Source organism: Mirounga angustirostris, unplaced genomic scaffold, assembly GCF_029215605.1.
Source record: "Mirounga angustirostris isolate CCGP_5_RB_7025 unplaced genomic scaffold, mMirAng1.0.hap1 SCAF_8, whole genome shotgun sequence".
Lineage (NCBI taxonomy): Eukaryota > Metazoa > Chordata > Mammalia > Carnivora > Phocidae > Mirounga > Mirounga angustirostris.
The window spans coordinates 133,063,836-133,090,876 of record NW_026991716.1 but is presented as its reverse complement, the minus strand read 5'-3'; the positions used below and the strand labels follow the sequence as shown (position 1 = coordinate 133,090,876).

The 27,041-nt window shown below is 41.9% G+C and overlaps 1 protein-coding gene across 1 annotated transcript in view; it reads left to right on the top strand.

Moving 5' to 3' along the window:
* Positions 1–15,648: 15,648 nt before the first annotated feature.
* Positions 15,649–27,041, top strand: part of IPCEF1 (interaction protein for cytohesin exchange factors 1) — a 182,038-nt gene continuing 170,645 nt past the window's right edge. Inside the window, exon 1 of the mRNA XM_045865784.3 lies at positions 15,649–15,811. The gene's annotated coding sequence lies outside the window, so the exon portion shown is untranslated. The remainder of the gene's footprint in view (positions 15,812–27,041) is intronic.

Here is a 27,041-nt window from a genome sequence, read left to right as displayed (position 1 = left end):
TGGTGGGAACCGAAGTTCTGCCTCACGCTCACTGGAGATGCTTAGGGGGTGTGTTGTGAATTCAGCATGTGTCTGGTTCCTTTTTTGCTGCGTGGAAGGATATTAAAGTAGTGCAGCCCAGGGGTCATGCAAGGCTGAGAGCACTGAGCCTTCAGGCAGATGCTCTGGTGTGGTTTTCCCCTTGAAACTTAGAGCAGTAGTCACATCTTAAACAAACAAACAAACAAACAAAACCAAGGAGGGGGGACAACAACAACAACAACAACAACAACAAAACAAGGAGGGGGAACCAAACCAAACCAAAACAAACAAAAAAACAACCCAGGGTTAGATTGTCTTATTGCAAGAATGTTGATGATAAAAGGAGACATTTTTTCTCTAAGGGAAATTTCATCATAGAACTTGCTACAATTGTGAGCTGCATGACTTCGTTCTGGGTGTTTCTGCCCACCTTGCAGAGGAGAACAGTCTTTTGGGGGTCCATGTTTCTCTTGCTTCTCTGCCCTCTGACCGGTGCAGCCTGGGGTCTAAAACTGGGTGGTTTGGTTCTGATTCCCAGATTTTTTTACTGATGATTATCAACATGTAAAAATCTTCTCCTTTCACTTGGGTCTGCAAAAATTTAAATCAGAAATGTCATGGCCAAACGAACAAACAAAAAAACCCCTCAGCTACATTTTAGCTCATTTCAATTTTGGCTGCTAGGTGCATTTCTTGGCTTCTTGGCAACCCAGTTAGGACATTTTTGAGGCAGAAATAGCATAATCTGTTCGAGGTCATACGTGACTACTTGGGTCTTCAGAAATTGCCTGAAATTTCCAGAAATTTCCTGAGTATGTATGAACAAAATTGCTATGTATGAACAAAATTGAGAGCTGGCATTTTAGCAAGACTTATAATCCAAATATACCACAATATTATTATAAATATTTTAAAAATCTCTAAATAGACTCAAGCAGGAGAAAGGCAAAAGATAACGGACAATGCTTATGCAAAAGGGAAAATGAACCAGGCTGTTCTCCTGACAGGATCCTCCTAGTACAGTGAGTACGATGCAAGGTTCATAGTACACTCTTTACACCAGATACTGGCAAGAAGCTTCGAGAAGCTGTTCCATGACTCCTTTTTTTCAAGAGGCACATTTTCCATCTTGATGAAGAGAACAAAGGCAAAAGACATGAAGCTACAATTAAGGGTCCTTACAACTTGCAGCCCATTGACAAATGCTTGACTCAGGCAGAGAATGATCTTCCTCAAGGAACTCACAATGGTCTTAGCTTGACAATAGCCAGACCTCCAGGATCCTGTAAATCTTTTGTAATATATGAAAATCCCTTTAGAAGCTTCCTTTATCTCTACCTCCACACCACCTTAAAAGTATATAATCAATCTCCTCTCAAACCCAGGCAGCTTTCTGCCCAAGGGTCTTGTCCCCATGCTTTAATATAAACACCTTTTTGCACTGAGAATGTCTCAAGAATTCTTTCCTGACCATTTGCTCCTGGCCCACCTCACATCTTATAATTTTAAATGCCAGAATAAGTATTCAATGTAAACTAGGAATTAAAATACGGAGTCAGAATTATTTAAAGTTTTCTAAACAGGGTCCTATCTTAAGTATATCTTAAGAAACAACTGGTACATTAGTTTTGTGTTGTTTTTAAGAAAGGCAGAATTTGGGGCGCCTGGGTGGTGCAGTCAGTTAAGGGTCAGACTCTTGATTTTGGCTCAAGTCATGATCTCAGGGTCCCGGAATTGGGCCCCGCATTGGGCTCTGTGCTCCGCAGGGAGTCTGCTGGAGATTCTCTCTCTCCTTGACCTCTGCCCCTCCCCCTGCTCATGCGCATGCTGTGTCTCTCTCTCTCTCTCTCAAATAAATCTTAAAAAAAAAAAGAAAGAAAGGCAGAATGCCACATGCAGTGCTTTATGGATGTGTCTGGAGGCTTGGAAGCTAGACTACCCCACCTTCTCCTACAAATGGACCTTGAGACTTGTTTCACGTTTCTAACAGGAGAGCTCAGCTACTCATATACCCTTGACCAAAGAAGATCTTCCTCTATCGGGAAAGGATGTCTTCTTGGACAGAGCACCCAGCTTCGGGAGGGACACACATGGCCCCATGAGGGAGGAAGGGAATCCCCACTTGACCAGCCAGATCAGCTGAGTGAACACTAGCAATTAGTCAGATCACCCTCACATCTGGCCCATCAAGTTTTATAGATGGAAACATAGTAAGAACAGTTTCTTTATACTTGGTATAATTAGAGATAACTTAGCTCTAAAGACTTATATTTGATGCCAGTGAACATAAGCAATACAAACCTGAAAAGAAATGGTCAGAAATCCACACATCAAATACAGACCTTATTTTTTAGTTGCTCATTACTGCCTTGTTAACTCACTGCTACAAATCTCAGCTCATATATTCACAGTATAAGAGTAGATTCTAGGAGATCCGGCTACAGTGTTGGCCCTGCCACAAATTCTGTGATTTTAATCAAGATACTTAATCTTTGCATTTCTCTGTTAATTCACTGTCTTTATCAATTCCTTAGTTGCTCTAGCCCCATTGTTGTTGTTTTTTTCTTAAGTAGGCTCCACGACCAACGTGAGGCTTGAACTCACCGCCCTGAGATCAGAAGTCTCATACTCTCTCTGACTGAGCCAGCCAGGCACCCCCTTTGTTGCTCTAGCCCCATTTCAATAGTCACAATGTAGCTCGGGGCTACCATCTTGGACAGTGCACATCGTAAAACATTTCCATCATTGCAGGAAGTTGGTGGATAGTGCTCGGCCTACACATAGACTTCTCTTCAAGTATAGCTGAATTCTGGGGTTTGAACAAAGCCTCGGGGAGTCTTGTTTCATTCTACTCTCAACTATTTTTGCTATTGTGTTGGCTCATTCTCAGTCCAGCGGGTGGTCCTAGCAGCTCTGACCTCACATCTTGACAAGTTGAAATTCACCGTGAAAGAGAATCTTCTCCTGAGAACTCCAGTACAAATGCTGGTATGTCGCTGATTGGACCAGCTCGGAACAGATGGAGTTCTCTGATTGGCTTAGGGCTAGTCACGTGCTCTCGCCCCGCAACTTGGAGCATCCGCGGAACACAGACTGACAGAGGGCAGAAAGCAAGCTGGCGAGAGAGCACGCGCAGCAGTTTGACAAACACAAGCAGATGCAAAATCTTAAAGCAAGGTTTTATAAAGTACCAAACTATAAGCTACAAACGACAACCAAAAACATCAAAAATGAAATTAGTTGGAGGTGTAAGAATAAAAAAAAAAAGATAGGCAAAGATTAGTCATACAGACAAAAGGAAACAGGATTTGGCAATATTAATTTCAGATAAGATAAATTTCCAGGCAAAAGCAGAAGACAAACTGTCATTTATTTATTTCCCTGTAACATTCCTTAAAAAAATTTTTTTTTATTATTGAAGTATTGTTGATGTACATTTTATTAGCTTCGGGTGCACAACATAGTGGTTCAACAATTGTATACATTATTTAGTGCTCACCATGACAAGCGCAGTCACCATCTGTCACCATGTACCATTATTACAGCATTATTGACTATATTCCTTATGCTGTATTCTTCATCTTTGTGACTTAGTTATTTTATAGCTGCAAGTTTGTTCCTCTTAATCCCCATTCACTTATTTTGCCCATCTCCTTCCCTCTCCCCTCTGATAAGCTCCCGTTGTATTTTGTTTTGTTATTTAGGTTCTACATATAAGTGAAATCATATGGTATTTGTCTTTCTGTGTCTGACTTATTTCACTTGGCATGATGCCCTTTAGGTTGTTAATCCATGTTGTCTCAAATGGCAAGATCTCAGTCTTTTTTATGGCAGAGTAATACTCTATTGTATACATTTACCACATCTTCTTTATATCCATTCATCTATTGATGGACACCTGGGTTGCTTCCATATCTTGGCTATTGCTGCAATAAACATAAAGGTGCATACATCTTTTCAGATTGGTGTTTTTGTTTTCTTCAAGTAAATACCTGGTAATGGAATTACTGGATTATATGGTATTTCTGTTTTTAATTTTTGAGGACCCTTCATACTGTTTTCCATGGTGTTTGCACCAAGTTTCATTCCCACCAATGATGCATGAGGGTCCCCTTTCTCCACATCCTCACCAACACTTGTCATTTCTTGTCTTTTTGATACTAGCCATTCTGACAGGTATGAGGTGGTACCTCATTGTGGTTCTGATTTTCATTTCCCTGGAGTGTCAGTTTAGATAAAAGGTACAATCTACAAGGAAGATGTAATGGTCAAAAACCTATATAAGCTCAAATACATGAACTTAAAACATATAAAACAACATCTATTGGAAATATAAAAGGAAATTGACAAATATCCAAGTGCCATAGAAATTAACATACCTCTCACAGTCTTCGACAGATCAAGTAGATGAAGTAGAGTTAAGAGCAGTGACATATATTGAAAGTTGAATTAATAGATATAAATTATTTATAATACAGAGAACTGCCCTTTTTTTAAGTGTTCATTGAAGATATACAATAGTCATATACTTGAACAATAAGAATTATAAATCTATTTTACAAAGAAATTGCACAGCTTACCTTCTCTTACTACTATGTAAAGAAATTAGAAATGAATAGCAAAAATGTAAATGATAACAAAAAATTCTCAAGTGTTCCAAAATTAAAAGTGGACATAAAAACAAAACATCATCCTTAAGGACTCTCGTGTTTAATAGTATTTTTAGCTCATCCTTTTGTTCTCAAGAAACAGAGACTCATGCAATTTATCTCAGAAAAAGGGGGCATATTGCTAAGCGACATGAACTAGAACAGGAGCAGAAATGCCATCCGAACCCAGCTCTCTGCTTCTCTCTGTTAAGGGCGATCTATGTCTCCCCCTCTTCTTTCCTCCTGCCCCTGCCCCCCAACCCCTGACACAGCTTCAGAAAATGTTCCGAAAAGAGTAGTCAGGTTAATGTCAATATCTCATGTGTTGTATTTCTTATCTCAAATGAATACCTACCTCTGCTCTCTGGTTTTTGTGTGTTATTTGGTTAGGGTAAGTCAGCATCCCTGTGGCCAGGAAACCCCAAGGCAGGGACAAAATGGAGTTTCTGTGCCAGCAAGGATGGGCCTGACCCTGGACAGCGGAGAATTTACAATGCAACATGGCAGGAGCTGCTGTCCTGTCACCACTGCACTGAGAGAAACGGGCACGTCATTTTGTTCGAACTTCTGTTGCAGGGAGGCACCGCACCTATTCATGCCCGTGTTAGATGGTTGGATTGTAAAAATAAGCATTAATTCTTAAAGACCTAGCTTGAGTTACCTTGAAAATAACCTTCCAGATTGTTGTATTCCCTTTGATGTCAAGTAAACAAGGTATTACTGTGTTTTGTAAAGCTGACTGTGGAAAGTAGAAGTTAAAAATAACTCCTATGGTGAAGCTCACTAGTATTTTTACCTCTTTTTTCCTGTTATGACATAAAAATCTTACAAACTGCTGTTCTAAATAGCACCTCATTGGACCAGTAAAGCTCTGAGGTCTGTTTCATGGCCTGACTGTCATGGAAAAGAGGGAAGAGGCTGTCGTGTCTGCGTGAAGGCTCGCTCCAATGACAACATTTGCCACTTGGTGGCAGTGATCAGTTTAGTCCAGGCTGAGGAGTCCATCACAAACTCCTGTGATTTATCTTCTCGATCTTAGAAAGCTAATGTTATAAATATGTGGGGTCTGCTCATGTGAATTACACAAGCACTAACTGACCAGAGTAATGGGCTTCCTTACAGAATTGAATCATGTAGTAGAAACAGGTGAAATCCAATCAAAGTAATCCTTCACAAATAAGGAAGTAGCAGAACTTAGGTTATAGGATCTCTTTTTTGAACTTTTTTTTTTAAATCAATATCCATTATCACTAGTTCTGCTTTAGAAAGTATTACAGCAAATCTTTTTCAAGGTGTATGGGCAGCTCCTGGGGAGTGACAGATTTTTATGTTTGAGAATTCAGAATCATGGAGGATAGCTTTAGGGAGATCCAGCTTGCGGTGAGGAGTCTGGCTGGAGAGGTACTGCAGTTCTGTGGAGGATGAGGTCTGAAGGTGGAGTGAGGTGGCAGGCAGGTTTGGAAGAAGGACATGGATTTGGGAATTATTAGGTTACAGTGATAAAATTTGGTGATTTATTTGTGAGGGTAGATAGGGATCTGGAAAAAAACCCTAATGTCTCCCCTGCTTTGGCTCAGTTGGTATTAACGTATCTCACGTTCTGGATAAGATCTAGCTGCTTACGGAATATAAAAGCAATATAAACTATTAGAATTAGGTGAGAGAAGGGGCGCCTGGCTGGTCCAGTCAGTGGAGCATGCAACTCTTAACCTCGGGATTGTGAGTTCAAGCCCCACGTTGGGGGTAGAGATTGCTTAAGAAAAATAAAATCTTGAAAAAAAAAAAAGCATTAGGTGCGGGAAAAAGAGTCTATCCCAGTGGACTGTTGGTAGGCTGAATAATGGTCCTTCACAGACGTCCATGTTCTAATCTCCTGAACCTGTGAATCTGTTATTTTACATGGCAAAGGAACTTCACAGACGCGATTAAGGTAAAGATTTTAAGATTGGGAGATTATTTTGGATATCCTGGTGGGCCCAATTCGATCACAAGGGTCCTTAGAAGAGGAAGATGGGAAAGTTAGACTAAGAGGAAGAGCTGTGACAACAGAAGCAGAGGTTGGAGTAATGTGGGGCGATGGGCCAAAGAATTCAGTAGCCTCTAGAAGCTGGAAAAAGCAAGGAAATGGTTCTCTCTTTAGAGCTTCTAGAATGAATATAGCCTGGCCAACCCATTTTGGACTTTTGCCTTCCTGAACTGTAAGGTGATAGGTGCTTTAAGTCACCAAGTTTATGGTAATTTGTTACAAGAATAACGGAAAACTAATATACCCACTTCTGGTATTTCTTCACTTCTTCCATCTTTCCCTCACCTATTCAACAAATATTTACAGACAGCCTGCTCTGTGCTAAGCATTGTGAGATGTATCAGTGAACAAGATATCGACCAGTGGTTCTCAACCTTATCAGACGCAGTGCTTCCCTTTTCTTGAGAGAATATATATTAAAATGCCCTGTTTACTATCTTGAAATGAGAGTCATAAATAATATAACCTACTTATACATAAGCTTAGAAAGAGCAAATATCATGCAATATGGTAATTTGGCTAAATGCATTAGCTTGCCCGGGTTCAAATTCAGGCTCTGCTGTCTGTTAACCGTGACATCAGGCAAATGACTTAATTTCTCTATGCTTCAGTTTCCTCATCTCCGAAATGGGGCTATTAACACCAGCTTCAAGGAGTTATATATAATAGGTCTGGCACACCCTCTATTAACTCTTAATGTCCTAAATGAAATATAAAGGTAGCTTATAATAAAATAATATGTATTTTAAAGATGTATTTGTTTATTTATTTTTAGAGAGAGAGAGCCTGAGCAGAGAGGGGCAGAGGGAAAGGGAGAAAGAGTCTCAGTGTGGAGCCCAATGTCGGCTTGATCTCAGGACCCTGAGATCATGACCTGAGCTGAAACCAAGAGTCAGAGGCTTAACTGACTGAGTCACCCAGGCGCCCCAAGTAATATGTATTTTAATATATAAATGCTCAGACATGACCACACTAGGAAAACAAATCAGACACTTGGTCCAATAAATAAGGTATAAGTTTTGAGTTAAGCTAAATAAGACAGTATTCAACTAAATAGTTTTGATACTTTATTGAAAAAAAAAATTGGCTTTGGAAGTCATGCTCAACTAACCATATTCATATACATGCTAAATCATTGGGAATTTAACAGCTATTGATGCAGATCAATACCAGACTGATTCCATAAGCAAGGCTGCCAGTGAGTGCTTTTCTGAAATGATGAGCAGTTCTTTGCAAACTTCCAAATGAAACACATTTACAAGATAAATTTGGAAGTAACAACAGTAGTATTCCTAGATATGTCAGTGGTACTAAAGCCAAGTAAAAAATATACTTTGTTTCTAGACTCAGGTGGCTAAAACTGACATACTATTCACACTTAAGAGGACGTCTGAAGTTCTGTGGGACACAGGATGATTCTTTGTTATGAGGGTTGCCTTTTGTTCTGAGAGACATCAAACTCCCCCCACCTCTTCATGAAACTCACCCTCAGTCAACTAAATGGGGGAGCAACTCAATCACTGTGACAATCAAAAGCCCCTACAAACCTCCAAAATGCTCCTTAGGAGGCTCTACCAGCTCAGTGAGGACCACCGAGCTGGTCGTCACCCTGCTGATCTCCTGAACCTTCACCCACTACACGGATTGTCATCCCCTGGCTCATCTTCTTGTCAGTATTGTCAGCTGGGCTCCAAGGATCAGCACCTGCACTATCCTCTCTGGGACGTTAGCTCAAGTAGATCCAACCAGGTTCTTTCCTTCTCTCTCTGACCTCTCCTACTCCTTATCTTGGGCAAGGTCTATCCCACGCTGCTTCCTATTCTTGTCTACTTGGGTCTCTGACCCCTCCTCCTTTTCTAGCTCCACGGTCCTCAGTTTCTAGCACGTCCTCTAGCACATCATCACCCGAGAAACACATTCTATAAATACACTGAATAATAAATAAGCAGGTAAGGGTTTTGATATCTGATTGGTGGAAACGGTGAAAAAATACTTCAGGCAGAAATTAGAGATGATGTTATGCGTGTTGGAGACAATATATCTTTCAAAAAAAATCTTGAGTCAACGTTGATATGTTTTCACATATAACGCTGAAATCTTCACCTCACTGATTTGCAATGGCTGAGGCTCAGAAAGCTATTTGAGTTATTTGTATACATGTTTTACCAACATAGTCCGCAATCAGTAACACAGCTCCATGTTATAAGTTCAGAGTGTGAACTTAAAATGATTTGCCTTCTTTTGGGGCAGGGCTGGTTCTGTCTGAAGGGATGTAACAAATTCATATCAGTTAAGGTTCGCTAGCAAAATTTAAAGACTACCTCTCCCAGAGACATTTGACAGTGCAAGAGGAGGACATGCCTTCCAAAAAAAAGGGGGGAGGGAGTAAAATTATAATTTTGACATTTCAGGCATCAGAGAATGATTAAGAGATGTTTTATGGATAGTGTTAGAGTGACTCCATAGCTTTCCTGAAGATGGATTATATTCTTGGATTTTAGAGTATAAAATTATGGCCCTCAGAAGTGAAATATATCTAAGTATCAGTTAGGCAAACAGCCATTTACTGAAGGCTTTATACTGGTTCATGGGGATACAAATCTCAGAAAGGATCCATCCCTGCTTTCAAAGGGCTGACAGTCCAGTTAGGAGCCAAATGTATAAACAGATGGCCGCATACTTCGCAGGGCTCAGTTCAAAATGAAAACATGGGCTCCTTGTTCACAGATGATTAAGAATTTCTCAAAAGGGCGACATCAGAACATTAAACCAAGCATGGGGGCCCTTCTAAGGACAGGGACTTGAGAAGGTACATGTCATGTGTGCTTATAAACATCATAAAATATGATAAGTGTGATCTGTGGGCTGAACCTTGAAGGATGGACAGCTGGAAGAGCTGGGGTGACTTGGGCCAGAGCAGCTCTCCTGCTGTAACCCTGTCCACAGACTGCAGGCTCCCCCTTAGCTCTGCTGTTTGCAATTCCTTCCTTCCTTCCTTCCTCCCTCCCTCCCTCCCTCCTTCCTCCCTTCCTTCCTTCCTTCCTCCTTCCCTCCTTCCTTCCTCCCTTCCTTCCTTCCTTCCCTCCTTCCTTCCTTCCCTCCTTCTCTCCCTCCTTCCTTCCTTTCTTCCCTCCTTTCCTTTTTTTTTTTTTTTTAAGATTTTATTTATTTATTTGAGAGAGAGAGAGAGAGCAAGAGCAAGGGGGAGGGGCAGAGGGAGAGGGAGAAGCAGGCTCCGCACTGAGCAGGGAGCCCAACACAGGGCTCGATCCCAGGACCCTGAGATCAAGACCTGAGCCGAAGGCCGACGCCTAACCGACTGAGCCACCCAGGTGCCTCTCCTTCTCTAGATCTCTCTATATTGTCTTCACGCTCTTTATCAATTTCAGACACTAACTATTGACCTCAGGAAATAAGAGATGATGGTTTAGTTTGCTTGAGAACTGCCTCGCCTCTATTCTCCTCCTGTTAAAATCAAACCTCCATTTTTAGTGCTTCTGTCAGTTATTTGGGTGACTTTTTTTATTTTTATTTTTTAAAGATTTTACTTATTTATTTGACAGAGAGAGAGAGAACACAAGCAGGGGGAGCAGCAAAGGGAGAGGGAGAGGGAGAAGTCGACTCCCCAATGATCAAGGAGCCCAACAAATACACATGGACTTCTATCATGGGAAATCTTCTACGTTATTGTTTTGATGAGATCATTGCATACTATTTCCTGGAAGACTTACTTGGATTTATCCCCTGACGCTTCCATGATAATCCTTATTTGGCAATCATATTTATAATATCCAAAAGTTCTTTCTTGTTCTCAGGTTACTTATTTTTCCTAGCACCCTGTTCATTTTTACGGATACAAGATCTTCATGCATCTCTGTAGAGAGACCCATTAGAAGACCACTCCCCCCACTCTTCTACAGCATTTCATGGTTACCCAACAGGGAGATGATGTTATGCCCCAGCACATGCTGGGTGATGCTCTAATAGCCAGAATGTGGAGTTTCCACTCTGGAGTGCCCATAGCCACATACCTTGTCTGTATTCTTTGCATAATTTCACTATTTTTAGAGATGAATCCTTCACAATATTGTGTGGGGTGGGGGGGAAAATGGCTGCCCACAGGCTGGTCAGTGCTTGCTCTATAAAGGGGGGAGGCTGATGGAGATACTTGAAAGGGAAGTGTGGGCCGGGGTGGGGCTAGGTTCTTATACACTTTGAATCAATCTTCCCTTTTTTCAGCCCCTTTATGTATGTATGTATGTATGTATGTATGTATGTATTTTAAAATATTTATTTATTTGGGAGAGTGCACCACAAGCTAGTGAGGGTGGGGATTGGGGTGGGTGGGGAGGGGCAGAAGGAGAGGGAGAAGCAGGCTCCCCTATGAGCAGGGAGCCCAATGCGGGGACTCAATCCCAGGACCCTGAGATCATGACCTGAGTTGGAGGCTCAATCGAATGAGTCACCTAATCGCCCCAGCCCCATCACTTATTTAGATTCTCAGACTTGTCTTGGATTTTTGAGTCCTGATCCTTTCTGGGATCCCGCCGCACAGATGGCCAGTTTCTCTACCACTGTGTGGAGTCTTACTGACAGGACGCTCTGGTTTCCTGCCCTCCTACGCTTCATACCCCCCTCCGTCACTCCATCTTCCAGGAGTCTGCTGAAATTGCTCAAGCTCTAATGCTCTTCCTCCAATTTTACTTTTGTTATTTTAGGCTTATATACCTTTTATGCTTTTCCTATCATTTTAATGGAGTCTGGGGAGGGAGGGAAAAGGGCATGAAGCATCTGTTATCCGTTCCTCTTAAACTGGAAGTCCAGCCACCTTGAGCACTATTTCACTTCTATCAATCAGGAGATCTGTGCTCGTGGAATTTCAGGGCTCCAATCCCGGCCCCATAATTGTGAATGACGTGCCCTTTGGGGGATGTCTTCGATGATGGCATCGAAAAGCCTGAGGAGAAGCAAGTCCCTGCTACTGATGTCACTAAGTCCTTCCCATAGCGTCTGGCACTTTCAGCTGCCACCCACAACAGAGTCCTGCAGGGACAAGTCCAGGCAGGGAGGGGAGAAGGCAGCATTGCCCAGAAACGGAGGTTCATGCAAACAGGAAGCCACTGAGAGAACTTTCATTTTATTCCTGGTCAGAATTACAACATCTTCTTGTCACCCTTTCACTCCTCCACAGATTCAATTTCATTTTTGTCTCCTTATGAAAGGAATATAAAGAAACGGAGAGGAAGTCTGCAACCGGAGACTGAGGTTGTTTTTCAAACTATTTTCTCTTCCCCAAAGGCAATCACTTTCACCAAATAGTAACTTTATTATATGCCCTCGCTTTCTCTGCTCCTCCAATGGCTTTATTTATTTATTTATTAAAGATTTTATTTATTTATTTGACAGAGAGAGAGAGAGCTCAAGCAGCAGAGGGAGAGGGAGAAGCAGGCTCCCCGCAGAGCAGGGAGCCTGACGTGGGGCTCGATCCCAGGACCTGGAGATCATGACCGGAACCCGAAGGCAGACGCTCAACCGACTGAGCCCCCCAGGTGTCCTGGCATTATTTATTTTTAACACGGTTTTTAATTGACATTAGGTTTGTGAGACGTGGGGTATGTTGGGATGTAGGCTATGTTTAATCTGTAAATTCAAAAACTTCTGAAGAAGGAGAGACACAAAACATGACATACAGAAGATCTCCACTTGGCTTTTGAAAATGTTGCCCTTCATCTTTTGCCAGTTAAACTGCAAATCCAGTGCCTCAGGCTTCTGTCTAGAATGTCAGCTGTTATCCGAACATCATCAAATGACGAAGATCTAAGGTCAATGGGATTCTTTACTATTCTTCACTTCTCAACCCAGAATGACCCTTTCTTCCTCGCCCCCAGTGGTTTCAGGCCGGGAAGTAGCCCTTCTAAATGCTTACAAAGGAAGATGGAAGGAGTAGTATGTTTTTGTTCCATAGGGTGTTGGGGAGACTGTAGCAATGAAGCCCTGCTTGGTCTATTCTTAGGAGGGAGAAGATTCGTTGAGTGTCAAGAGGAGAGAAGCCAGGTGTTGAGGAGTTTGAATCTCATTGAGATGGATGCTTAAAGAGACTATATAAACCCACTGAGGAATCTCTGGGTTTGCTTGAAGGCTTCTCATGCTTGTGGTTAGGTGAAAAGTTATTCTTTTGATTGAAATTGCAGACTCTAGTTTTGTAGTTTATTATAGGGTTTGCTTCTATGTTAATTTGTCCGTGTCTTGGAGATTGAATGATTAGGGTCATTGGGTTTTCAGGTCTGAGCAGTAAGTATGATCTTGGTAATGAATACAGTGAGTGGCAGGATATTATAATGTCTGGAGGCAAGTCTCAGATTTTCTCATAGCAGTGTGACTATATTTGTGATTTTATCTTTAGAAGGGTTTTCCCTTTTGTTAACATTTGGCTGGACCAAGGGCGACTTGTATTTGGGTAAAATTTTCCATACGGTATCTCACCCTGCAAGATGGCCCCCTGTGATCCCTGCCCCGGGAGTGCACACTGTGTGACCCTCTCCTCTTCTCACAAACACAATGTGGCAAAAGTGATGGGATATCACTTCTGAGAATAGGTTACAAAAGTTGTGACTTCTGTCTTGCTCACACTCTCTTCCTGTCAGGAGCTCAACAGAGCTGGGCAAGGTAGAGGTGATGAGTGGCTGATGGAAACGACCAGCCACAACTGAAAGAGTTAAGGCTTTAATCACTTACTGTCAGGGCAGAAGCAAGAGTCTAAAGCTGGAGGAAGCACCAACTCCCCCTGTTTCGTTTTCCCCCATGGAATGGTGCACTGGTGGAGTCAGGTGGATGAGCACAGATGTGGGGGTAGTCTCAATGTTGAGGGAGCCCCAAACAAAAGGCTCCAGCAGTGTTATAGACCCTAGTGGGTGTGGAGAGGGGAGGTGGCTAGGAAGTACTGAGTAGTCAGAAAGGTATCTTCAAAGCTTCCCTCCTTCCTGCATAAAGAGGCCTCAGTGGAAGTACCCAAAGAGGACCTTGACCTAAGGTCCCAGATAAGAGATCTTGGAATGGACAATGACGTAGGTAAGATGTTAGGGTTCAAAGCTGATGGCTGAGAAAGAATTCTTGAGATGTCTTTGGTGCAAAAAGGTGGCTTTATTAAAGCCCAGGGACAGGACCTGTGGGCAGGAAGAGCTGCACCAGGGTCATGAGGAGTGGCCCATTATAGACTTTCAAGTTCGGAGGGGGTTAGGGATAGCATAAGTCTCTAAGGAATTTTGGAAGCAAGGTTTCCAGGACCTTGAGGAGGCTAGCTATTGTTGGGAAAAGGTCATTTATTACTGTCTAATAAAACCTTAGACCTGAGACCCTTCAGATGTATATCGGTGAGCCATATGCTTGGGGGATGATTGCCAACACGTATCTTGGGGGGGTAGAGATAAAGGAAGTTTCCAAAGAATTTTTATATGTTAAAGTAGACTTACAGGATCCTGGGGGTCGGGCTTAGATTGCCTTTTGCCCTTAGCAAAGTATTAACATGGAGGCAGCTGTGTTCTGAGAGGAAGGTCACTCTGCCTATTTCAAGGACTTGTCAGTGGGCTGTAGGTAGGAAGGAAATTTAATTTTTTTTTTTTTGCCTTTATTTCCCACTTCAGACACCTGGGGCTGAGAATGGGCCAGGGGACCCCAAGGCCTTCACTGCAACACCCCTCAGAGACCAAAGTGCCCTCGCTGTCACGGGATCCGGTGTGGGGAGGGCAGCTTTCCCCATGATGCCAGCCGGGGAAAGCCTTTGTAAGCACCCATTTTCAGGACTGATGGGCCACATGTAGGATTTTAACCAGGAATGAGAGCTTCTCACTCTCCTTCATTCCCTTTCACTCTTGCTTTTTCCCTCTGGTGAAGCCAGCTGCCATGTCTTGAGCTGCCGTGCAGAGAAGCCCATGTGGTAAACAAGAGAGGGTGGCCTTGGTCAACAGCCAGCGTGAACTGAGGCCCTCAGTCTCAGAGCTGTGAGAAACTGAATCCTACCAACAACTGCAGGACTGTGCCTGGAAGAGTTTCCTTCTCCAGTCAAGCCTTGAGGTGGCTGCAGCCCCGGCTGACCCCCTGAGTATATAGCCTGTGGAAGACCCTTAGCAAGAGAACCTAGCTCAGCTGGGCCCGGACATTTGACCTCCAGAAGCTTTGAGGTCATAGGTGTTGGTTGTTTTAAGCCTCTAAGTGTCAGTGCAATTAGATAACCGATACCCATGCTAACGATGTAGCTCCCACATTCTGGAAGATTGCCTTGGTCACGAGCTCAATTCTAATGGTTTGTTTCCTTTTCTTTGAAAGCAGAGTATAAATATAATGAGATTGTACTCTTCCCAAGAAACAAGATGCTGCCGTTGGAAAGGAGAGGTGGGAGGGCAGGAATTTATTGGTGAGGAGTTCAATTATCTCTGACTCCCAGCCCGTCATTTCCTTGCCTGGTGGGGGAAAGACAAGTGTTGCTGTTTGAGAATTTATGATTTGTGCTGCAAAACAGTGGCAGGCTAAGACTTATTTTTACCCGAAAATGCTTTTAGCCTCTGTTGAGAAGAGCATTATGAACTATTTGGAGAAGAGAAAGAAGAGAACTTTGAAATAGGACTGAGCCTAAACGAGGTAGGTGATGAACAAGCAGCATCTCCGCTGAACACACTGAGACCAGCTCTGCCAATGTTTCCACCCTCCGTGCCTGTAAGTACACTTCTTTGCCTCCAAAACAGGAAAGCAAAACCAGGTAATGTTTTGTGCGTGTGTCCTGGAAACGAAGACAGTGGGTGGTGTTTAGGGATAAGTGAAGTTGGACAGACAGGACATGGGTACTCTTTGTGCACGGTGCCTTGGATTTGGGGATTGAGGAAGGGATCAATAACAATAAGAGGGAAGAACAAGAAAATTGAGGAAGTAGAGATGACACTTCCTCTTCTTTCGAAAGAGCCTTAGTCTCTGCTCAGTTTCTAATTGTAGTCCTGTGTAGACTGAGCCTCCAGAGCTGTTGACTGTGTAGGGTGGAATCCCAGCTTTTGCTTCAGTGGATTATGAGTTTTCTGAACTCAGGGATAACCAGCCAGCTCTTGGATTTACTCTCTTTTTCTTGCATGTAAGTAAAATCACTCCTTGGCTGATGTATCAGGCGTCATTGCTTGGCTTATCAAGGTGGCAAAGCAATTGATACCCTAGCACTCTCTCTTTCAGAATGGTGATGAGTTTTAAAATGTGACTCTTGGGAGATGATACAATGTTGGCTCAGCTCTTCATGAACCTGCTGTTGGGAAGTCCAGTGTTAAAATTACTCTTTAATTCCCTGGGAGAATGGTTGTATACTCATTCTGCTTTTCTCTTTCTTGAATGGATGTTGTATTGACAGGTGCTTGGACTGTGGACCATGGGTTTGATTTAGAAAAGCACAATTTAGTACTTGTTTGGGTCCTGAGGAATTCGCCTGGGGAATCACTCTGTGGCCACCCTCTTTGGAGAAGCTGGGTTCTTTGTGGAGGATCCCCCTTTGTAGGCAGGCAGCTGGATGGGATTTTAGTCTTAGGAAAAAGTCACAGGCTTGAAATCATACCTGTATATAAATGACAACTTAGGTAATGTTGGTTCCAAGGTTTTTACCAAGCGCATCTGGAGCATTTGGTTTACTTTGTGTGTATGGGAAAGAAATGTAATTGTAGGAGTCAGAGTTACCACCCACCAAGGCATCTCTGACTGTAGTGGTGGATTTTCTTTTTCCGCAGGGGCCCATGTGTTCCTACTATGGTCCTAGGCAGTGCACAGTCATATACAGAGTCTGATTCCTCTACCACTCATTATTTTACATAGAAAACAGGAACAGAAAGAATACACGTTTCTTTCGTGCAAGTGAGGAGGAAAGGGACTTCAATGTATGTATCTGTTGAGGTACTCATCCTTTCATCGATGTTTGAATTGTCTTCCTTTCCTTTCCTTCCTATATCAAGAGTCTTTTCTGGGGAGGGTGTGTGTGTAAATTATTGCAGCAAGCTGCATTAAGCAAATGCACATCAGCTGAGTCTGGAAAAAGGAAGTTCTTTCCTGTGGTAGTTTTCTGTGGCAATAAGAGATAAGAAATTACTTCATGATGATTGCCTGAGACTTTCCTTTTGACGCAGGGATCCTTCTTGAACAGCTCACTTCTGCTTTCCAGCCAGCATGGAGGCTAGGCTGTGGGGACTGGTAGCACCAACATGGGCTGGCAATTTGCAAGTGTGTTTCATACGGCAAACAGTATGTGAAAATGAAGAAAATTCTAAACAATGAGCTCTCGGGGTCGGAAAAAATCCGCAAATGGGGGACTTCCTATACACTGAGTGCTCAAAACAGTGTCTGCCACATAGTATGTTCTCCGTCAGCTTTTGTCGAACGGATAAATAATGGGGATTGTTCCTAAGGCGAGTGTGGTAGGGTGGCTTTTGCTCTCTCTCTGTTACTCTGACACTTAAGGAAATGCTTGTTGGAGGTTAAAGTGAAGCAAGAGAGGAGGAGAATATAAAGGTGAGAAGAGAAGAAAGGGTATATAGACATGAGATGGAAAGAAGTGGTGATGGAGATAAGAAGCCCTAAGGGTGGCGATCTGGTGGTGATGGGGGTGGTGGTATAGAGTTGGAGCTGGTGGTGGTGGTGATGGTGGGGGTAGACATGGCGGTGGAGTGGAGGTGATTCTGGGAGAGCAATATTGACATAGCCAAGAGAAAACATAAACATGGGGTCAGACCCATCTGTTCAAAACCTATGAGCTCTGGACCTGTAAAGTGGTGATTATAACACTCTGAGCTTTCGGGGTTGTTTGTGAAGGTCACAAATCCAACTGCCCACGGTCTGCTACTTCTCGGGTCTTCACTAAATGCCAGTTGTCAATGTATTTTCTTCAGTCTTCAAATCATCACGGCCACCTTTAAAAATTTAGCCACCAATTTATATTCTCTTCTTTATGCGTTTCAGTATTTTCTAAATTACGTAAGTAAGCATGATTCTTTTAAAGAATTCTGTATTAAAAATAAATGTCATGAGCCTAGTTATCAGGATGGTTAAGCACATGACCGTAGATCTATATAAAGGAATACCATCAATCCAAGGATGTTTATGGAAATATTGTCATTTATGAATGCTAAGTAAAAAAAAAAACAAAAAACAGAAGCACAACTGTTTCACCTATGTAAAAATGTTGTAGAGAAGCAAGACTGAGGTAAATATGCTAAAATGATACTATATGATTAGTGGATTTATAACTGATAGTTATAGTTGTCTTTGTACTTTTCTATTTTTTTTTCCAAGTTTTCTGCTAGTGGAGCATATCTGGGCTACCTTAGTAATCTGAATACAAAATAAATGTTGAGTTAAAATAAATGAACACAAATTTAACCCTCTTTTAATCTTCCACCAAAAATAAAACAAAAGCAGCTTCTTAGATGTAGTGTGCTAATGTTTCTGGTTCATTGCAATCTAAGAAATGACACAATTTATGTTATTTAATGTTTGTATGGGGATTCCTTTTGAGATTAAGACTGGTATGGAATCATGTGATAACTCTAACATGAAAATAAATAAGATCCCACCTGGGGCTGATTGGTCTAATTAGTACCTAGCATCACATAAAAAAAAGGGGAGGTTATTTTCTCTGGATGATTTATAATGGCCTCTAAATCCATATTGGATGACTTTCTAGCAAATTCAATAGTCAGTTCTATAGTTAACAGTTCTAAATTACGTTTAGGCTTGCCAGCATAAGGGTAATTACTTTTTTAGGGCATGATGACTTATCTTTATCATCTTGGCATATATAGGGAGAGATTGGAAAAACATTTTTGTGAAGTCAAGACATAATTCTTGTTGTTAGGATCTTGGCCATCTCATCTCATAGTGCCAGTGACAGCCTGTCACCCTGGAGGAGTCCCTGATCAGATGCTAACCCAGGATCAAATACCTGGGCTCCTAGGTTTTGAGCTACTCTCCTTTGTCTCCAAAATGATCAGGTGAGAGATATTTGCCAAAGAGGCAAACTATGAACAAATGTGAGCAAAAGACAGGCCTCTCAACTAGCCATTGAAATAGAAGTAGTGGAAAAGTGAAATTTAGCCAGTTTAAACTCACCCCCAAATTACTAGAATGTGGATAAGCCCTTGCAAAAATGTCTGAATACATTACTGAGAGTGAGTTAAAGTTAGAAACGAAAGAATTAATCTGACAAGAAACCTCCTGCCGAAATAGCCCAGGGCGGAATCTTGAACTAGAAATAGCACAACAGACTTGAATAGAGAGTCCATGGCATTTTCGGAATATTGCATGTGTGGGGCCCTGAATAAAGACAAACAATATTACTGAACACCTGCTCCAGGCTCTATAACCAGCGCTTTTACTAGTACATGAACAATTTCAGTCACTTCTCAAAGCAGTCCCGGGAAACAGGAGTTGTCATCTCCATAAGCCCGATGCCCAGAGAGGAAAAGTACCCTGTCTAAACCCCCACTTGAGGCAGGGGCAGAGAGGGGATTCAAACCCAGATCTTTGCATGTGTCCCTTGTGGCCTGGCCACTGTGCCCCAGGGCCCTATGCTGTTTTCATTCACATTAGAGATTCTCTTACATCAGCTAGTGGTTTGAGGCCAAGACTTGGGAGGCAAAGGGTGGGTCTGAGCAGATGCATTGTCTACTTTGAAATCTCTTTAAGCAAAATTCCTTTCCATTTGCTGACTGAGGAGGTAGCGAAAGGACTTTTTCTTTTTTCTTCAGGGAACTTCCCATGCCCTACAGGATGGCACCTATGGTTGTCACCGTAGCCTGCTTTCTAGGTGGTCCGGTGGTATTATGAAGGGACTGCCACTCAACCAGAGGGGAAGAAAGGGGCCTGGGGACCATCTTAGGACCATCCCTAGGTAGTCCGCAATCCCAAAGGCACACGACAGTTTCATCACTGCAAGGATCCTCCTTGTGGCCCCTTTATAACAACATCTAATCTGAAAACATCCAATTTGCATTTTGAGTGTCAGTGGACCCATACTGATGGGGCTTTATATTAGGCTCTATGTATTAGTGGGAACAGCACCAGTCCAGGGATCAGGAGACCGGGCTGCCCATGACGTATGACACTTGGGCGCTACCAAGCAAGGCATTTAACTTCTCTACACATAAGTCTTCTCATAAAGACCTCTAATAAAAATTCCTAACCAGTATGCTTTCTGGTGTGGAAGAAAGTAAAAACATTATAAACCAATGGGGCCTTCTGTCTTCATCCCTATTCTAGTTTCTTACCATGTAGAGACTCCTTCGGCATACGAGAGTTTTACTGGCAGAAGAGGATTAAAGGTAGCTGGGGGTGTTACTGGCTGAATTGTGCATCCCTCCCCAAAGAAGATATGCTGAAGTCCCAACCCCCAGTGCTTCAGAATGTGACCTTATTTGAAAATAAAGTAGTTGTGGATGTGGATGTCATTAGTTGAATTAAAGTGAGGTCATAATGGATTGGGCCCCTAATCCAGCATGACTGATGTCCTTATAAGAAGGCAGTACTGTAGAGACAGACACACGGACAGCACATGATGATAAAGACAGAGATTGGTGTGACATAGCTGCAAGCCAACGATGGCCAAGGAACTGCCACCAGCACCGGAAGTCTAGAAAAAGGCAAGGCAAGGTTCTCCCCTGTGGTTTCAGAGGGAGCACGGCCCTGCCGACATCTTGATTTCCGACTTCTGGTCTCCAGAACTGGGAGAGCATAAATTCCTGTTGTTTGGAGACACTCAGTTGGTAGTATTTTGCTACGACAGCCCTAGGAAACATATGAGGGGAAAGAATGAAATCATTTTAAGTGCTAGTGATAAGCTCATCTGCATTTGCTGGCGAGTACTTCTAGGGACTAAATCCAGCATGACTCATTTCTCTGACTTTAACCTGTGGCACTGGGCCTCCAACAGTGGATTCACTTCCTCACTGAATGGGAATGAATAAAAACACTAAACAACGAAACACATTTACGAAATGAAAATCAGGCTATTGTGAAATCTATAAAAGGGCATCTTTTCATAAATTGAATCTAGCTAGGGACTCCAGATTATTGTACCAATGTGGTCATTTGCTAGATACAGAACATTTGTTGTCTTGGGAGGATATTTACTTCCTCAAGTTGTATATTGGAAGAAAAGTTTAAATATTCTGACTTGGAAAGTAATGCAATGTTACGGTTCTTTGATCCCAATATAAAATCTAAAACTTTAAGCGTATAGCAAATAGAAACTCCCCAATTAATGAGCCATCAGGTCATTAATTAACCTAAAATGGTTTAATCTAAAATTATTGAGTCCTTTGGTACATAAAATTAATTTGGTACCTGTCTAGCTATTTTAATGACAGCATAAGAGCCAGGATTTCAAGCATATTCTTGGGTTTCTCTGTGACATAAGAATCTCTTAAATCCCCTTTTCAATAGAGTTTAAATTACCCTAATTCTTATTACATAATTACCTCTAGCAGAACAACATTCTTTTAGCAGGAAAACATCATTGTATGAGGCTAGTCACTTAATCTGCACAAAACTAAAAATATATTTTTGATTCCCCTTTTACTTACTTATTTTTAAAGATTTTATTTATTTATTAGAGACAGAGAGAGAGAGAGCATGTGTGGCCAGAGAAGGGCAGAGGGAGAGGGGAGAGAATCTCCATCAGACTCTTTGTTGAGCACAGAGCCCGATGGGGGGCTCGATCTCATGACCATGAGATCACGGCCTGTGCTGAAACCAAGAGTTGGAGGCTTACCCGACTGTGCCACCCAGGTGCCCCGGGTTTTTGTTTTTGTTTTTTGGTTTTTTTGCTTCCCCTTTTAATTGATCCATATTCAATTTTCTTTAGACTTGTTATTCATTTTATATAATCTCTTTCAAAGTGCTCGACAGAAATTTGTGAAATTCTATTTCAAATGTGAGCAGGGCAGTTCTTTTCCTATTGTGAAGGAAAATTCTTTCTTAGGAGTATTATGCACTGATCTCTAATGCCAGAGAGAAATAGAACATTTATCCACTTTTTTTTTTTAAGATTTTATTTATTTATTTGAGAGAGAGAATGAGATAGAGAGCATGAGAGGGGGGAGGGTCAGAGAGAGGCAAACTCTGCTGAGCAGGGAGCCTGACGTGGGACTTGATCCCGGGACTCCAGGATCATGACCTGAGCCGAAGGCAGTCGCTTAACCAACTGAGCCACCCAGGCACCCCAGAACATTTATCCACTTATGGGCAAATGTATGTATTGATACTGAACTCTGGTTTAAAATAGGAAAATACAGACCCCTCAGAAAGGAGAGAAATGAAGCTGACTCCAAGTATTTCCCGGGAATCTCAATTTAACATTGTTCATTCCTATAGAATGTAATTCAATGTCTGTGTCACAACTTACTTGGCTGAACTTACACGAAGTCATCTTTTAAGGAAGAAACCTTTAATCTTTTCAAAAATTGAGCCAAAGATGCTATCAACATGAAAACCATACTTTTTAGGCTACTTGTTTATGATCATTCTGTTTGGATACCTCAGAGCATAGCACAGTGTTAGGGAAGTTTGCAATAGTTTTTATAGTCTGATGACCATATGTAGTCTCATTAATTTCTTGAACACCTTTGAAGATTCTGCTCTTTTAGCAAATTAACGGTTGCAACAAGAACATTTTATTAATTCACTTAAAGTGCAGTTCAGTTATAACAATCTTGTTCTTTCCACGTGTTAAACTCTTGAAGCAAATTTTGCTAAAATCCTTTTTTTCTGGTTCCTTGTTGGACCATAAACCCCAAACTCTCTTGCCATCCAGACAAAAAAGAAAAGGTACATAATTGTTCTCACTAGTGAGTACGGATGTTAATCATGTAATGTGATAGGAGCCCCTTTTTGAATATTCAGCATTCACCACATGCCTATTGAATACCTAATGTTTTCCAGGTGTTTCACTGCAAGAGAACGAACAAGATTACCTTTCGAGTTCCCTTATAGCATATGAATTAACACTACCTTTTCTTGGTTAGATTTAGTTGCAGCCATCTGTCAAAGAGAAGGATCTGAACTTGACCTCTCTTGGTCAAATGTGGCCCAAGTTTTCCAGCTAGAACCAGATTTCACCCTGGAACACAAGTTACCAAGATTTCCTGTAGCTGGATTTTCAACTTGATTAATCAACCAGAGCTGCTTTTGCGTAGGTAATGGGGACTTAAGAGGGAATTGTCAAGCAAGGTTTGAGCTAGGCACAAGAGTACCACTTAGTTTTGTTTTGTGAACACTCGGAAACATTCCACAGTTCTGTACAAATCAGTTGCCTTGGGAGGAACACCAGACCCCAAGCTATTCTGAGCCGGGACGCCAGCAAGCTAGTATGAGGAGAGAGAGACACCAGAGCGTTTATCAAAGCCGAGTAAGTGAGCAGAGCAACTAGGCCTTGGGGATACCCTCTGAGGTGACTTTGCTTTCAAATTTTGGTATTCTTCGTAACAGCAGGGTTCTAGACATGGGGTATGGTCATTTCTACTTTGCATTAAATACTTACTCCTGTGTGCTTTGCATTGGGAGCAAATTAGCAAGAGCTTCCTCTCTCAATCCTGGATGAGTTCGGGCATTGAGTACCTCTGTCTATGCCCAATGGGCATATGTTTCTTACCATTGCTCTCAAAGTCTCCCCTTGGGTCAAATCTGGGGCCCTTCTCTGTATTCAGCCTCCTGGATTCAGCATCTTTCAGGATTGATCACATACCCCAATTAACACTTCTGTAGGCCTCAGGATTTTCTACCACTTCTACCTTAATGCCCTATACTCTCTCTCTCTCTCAAATTTCTCCCTAAGCCTTTCTGTCAACCATAGCATCTGATCTGATTTACTTCTTGGTTCTCTGGCTTGCTATCTCTCGAGTTTCTCTCTTGGGAATTTCCCTGACCTCAATTCTCTTCAACTGTTGTTTCACAGAATGATTGGAAAACCCATCTTTCCAGTCCTGATATAACTCTGGTTCCCCATTCAGTTTCCTCTTGCTAGCAGGGTTATGCATACACACTGACATTATTGTCATGTTTAAAACCGAATTATTACCCAACATTAGAGAATGTTCTCTTTAGACTCTTCAGAGAATGCATGGAGAGTTGATCAGAACAAATGAACTCGGTGAGGTATAATTTTTTAAAAAGCCGTTAGGTTCTCTTCTTCCCTCATTTAGGGGTTAACAGCACTTTTCTCCAGTCATACTGGATTATACTTCTCTTCCTGGCCGACTGGTCCTTCAAGTAAGAAAAAACTTTCTTCTTTTTCCCGACCTGTTCACCCCAATCAGTAGTCCCCAGGCAATCTTGGCTGTGGCCAAATATCTTTTCTTTTCCCTGTCCCCAGTTTCTGTACTTCTTTTTCATGATTATTCAGGCACCTTGGACTAATCTCTCTGCTGAGCTCTACCCTTTGTTTGACTCTTCAGCTTGTGCCAGATGTCCTGGTGTAAAAGAGAGATTCTGTGATTCTTTGGCTTACTTGAATGTCTTACATCCCCTGGGGCTTTGAGTAAGTACGACAGAAGCTCAGGTTTAGCTGTCTTTTTATTATGCAGATATTTCCATTGAAAATCTGCTCTATTCTCTTGAAGAGCCTAGAGAAGTGTCACATATTGATATTTCGGTGTCTGTATTTTAGGATTGGGCAAGTAGGAAGCTGTTTTCTCAAAAATAGTTTTCTAACTTTTGTGTTTGCTCTTGTTTTTGTTCTATTCTATCCTAGGGAGACCTCCTTCTAAATCCTAAATGCTTGTTCACATGGAAGCTCTGAGGTGTGGCTGCTTTACAATCTACTGAGTGTGTGTGTTTATTTTCTTATATTGATACAAAGACTTTGTGCTGTCTGTATGTGGGGCAGATAGTAACACACGCATTGAGGAAACTGAGGCTCAGAATGGTTCAATGGTGTGTCCAAGACATGCTGTTAGGGAATGGCTGAGCTCAGTCTTGAACTCTAGCTGACTGTCTCTTATAGGAGGTTTGTTTCCCCTTTAGAGAATTCTATTGCCTGGACTTCACCAATAAGTTGTCTCTATTGATTTATCATTAAGGTGAAGTTTGAGTTTAAGTCTCATCATCTTCTGCCCCTCGATGTCTCCCAGCCTGGGTTATCCCATCGGGCATGTGCTCTTAGCCTTATACTTGCCTGGGTTGGGAGGCCCCTACTCACCTGTCTCAGACGCCCAATGTTAATGCTTACTGCATAGAATCAGACGCCAAACCTATTCTAGCTAGGAGGGAATTTAGATTCTGTTTACTCTAACACTGCCACCTTATAGATAGGGAACTGAGGTCCAAAGAGATTCTGTGATTTCCCAAATGAGTGAACTCTCAGTTCACTGCCTGGATTTCCTTAGTCCTAGATGTTCTTCACTGTTAAATCTGGGTTAAAATGAATACTTTTTTGGAAGGGAAAGCTCTTTAAGTTGATATGAGTTACTAACACCAATGTGAGAATGAGCCAATCAGATTCTTCCAAGTGAGTGCTAATTCAGATTGCCAAACCAGCTGGCCCACATGTCAAGCCTCGAGCTGATAAATGCCTGATCTAGATCTTCTAAATATTAACTGCCGAACAGAAAAGGCTGCATCATTTATTTTTCAGTTCTTTCAACTTTTCTCATTTAAAATGTCTTTCTAGATAAAGAACAATGTGTATGAAGACAGTAGATTTACTTTATTTCATCCTTCTGCTCTTCAAAAACTCTTTTCTGTCAAGGCTTTGCATGTACAAGGTTGAGGGGGCAGTCTGTGACCGAGGAAAAATCGAAATGAATTGGCTTGTATGAGGATGCAGCCCATGACTTTAGTTTCAGTAACATTCTGAAGACCATCAGAAAATGAAGCCCATCTAGTTTTGGTGTCCTTGGATAGGATACAGACCTGTGTTTCCACAGGTAGGAGTTAATGCTGGCTTTTCCATTAGATCAAGTTTCTTTGAAGTCTCCCTAACCACCATCCCCTTGAAGGTCCCCACAAGGCCTGCTTCAAGGTCAGCTGGGTATCTAGATTCTGTAAGCCATTTTGGGGACATCCCAAACACAAATCCCTTTGCTGACAGCTTTTCCTGATCCTGCAATGCACCCTTTCTACAGAGCCCTCTATCCAGTCTCCTTTTCTCTCTTGTGTCTCCCTCATTAAATGACAACTTCTTTTAGGATCTGAAGGTATTTGTACTGACTTTTTACCTGCTGGTTTATCTGGTGATTTGGAAGTCTACACAAGATGGAGGTGGAGAGGGGCACTCTTAATTGGCATAGAAGAGGTGGGAATTCAAGCAGAACCTCCACAAAATGCTTGAGTCTCTGGAGAGAATCTCTTCAAACTTTTTCAAGATTTTTAAATCAGAAAGTTTTTATTTTTATTTTTTGTTATTTATTTATTTTTAAACATTTATTTATTTGAGAGAGAGAGCAAGAGCGGGGGGGGGGGGGGCAGGGGCAGAGGGAGAGGGAGAATTTCAAGCAGACTCCCCGCTGAGTGAGGAACCTCACGCAGGGCTAGATCTCACCACCCTAAAATCATGACTGAGCTGAAATCGAGAGCTGGAGCTTAACCGACTAAGCCACCCAGGTGCCCCAGAAAGATTTTAAATACATACACAAAACAACCAATTTTAGCTTCTTGATTTATTAAGCTTAGGCTCTCAGATAAGTATTTGTTATTCACAGGCTTTCATCAGAAGTTGCATTTGCTTCATAAAAAGTTATCTATAGGCCCAATGTCTTGCAGGGTATGAAGTAGGAAAATGTCATGGTCCCTGATTTTTTAGTTACATTTGTCTAAATGTGAATTAATGAAATTGTAGCAGAATATTCTTGATGGGAGCTGTGTCTTTTCCATATGAAAATAAAAGATTCCTTTATTAAGGTTCACCTTTAGCTAATAGACTGGAAAATGCTGAGTCAAACTTCAGGACTAAGCAAGGCTATTTTTGCCCCTGGAAGTCTTGGAAGCAATGTGTAATGATAAAAGTCAAGAAGTAATCAGCACATAGGAAGCCTGGGTCCATGGCTGAACATACTCTTGAGGGGCCCTGTCAGAGAAAATTCTCGGATTGGTTTTAGAGTTGCAACCAGTAGAACTTTCTTGAGCCGAGTGTTCGTTGAAAGAGAGGCTGTAATTTTAAAAGTCCTGTTGGTATTCTGTTAAATGGAACGTTATTCCCCAACCTATTTTGTTTTGAGGGAGTGGTTTGAATTGGATCTCTTTTGTCCCATACTTAAAAAAAATTGGATTCTGCATTTGTTGCTATTGGTTATTGATGTGTTATACCAGGGAAGATTATCCCTATGAGGAAGTCTTTGATT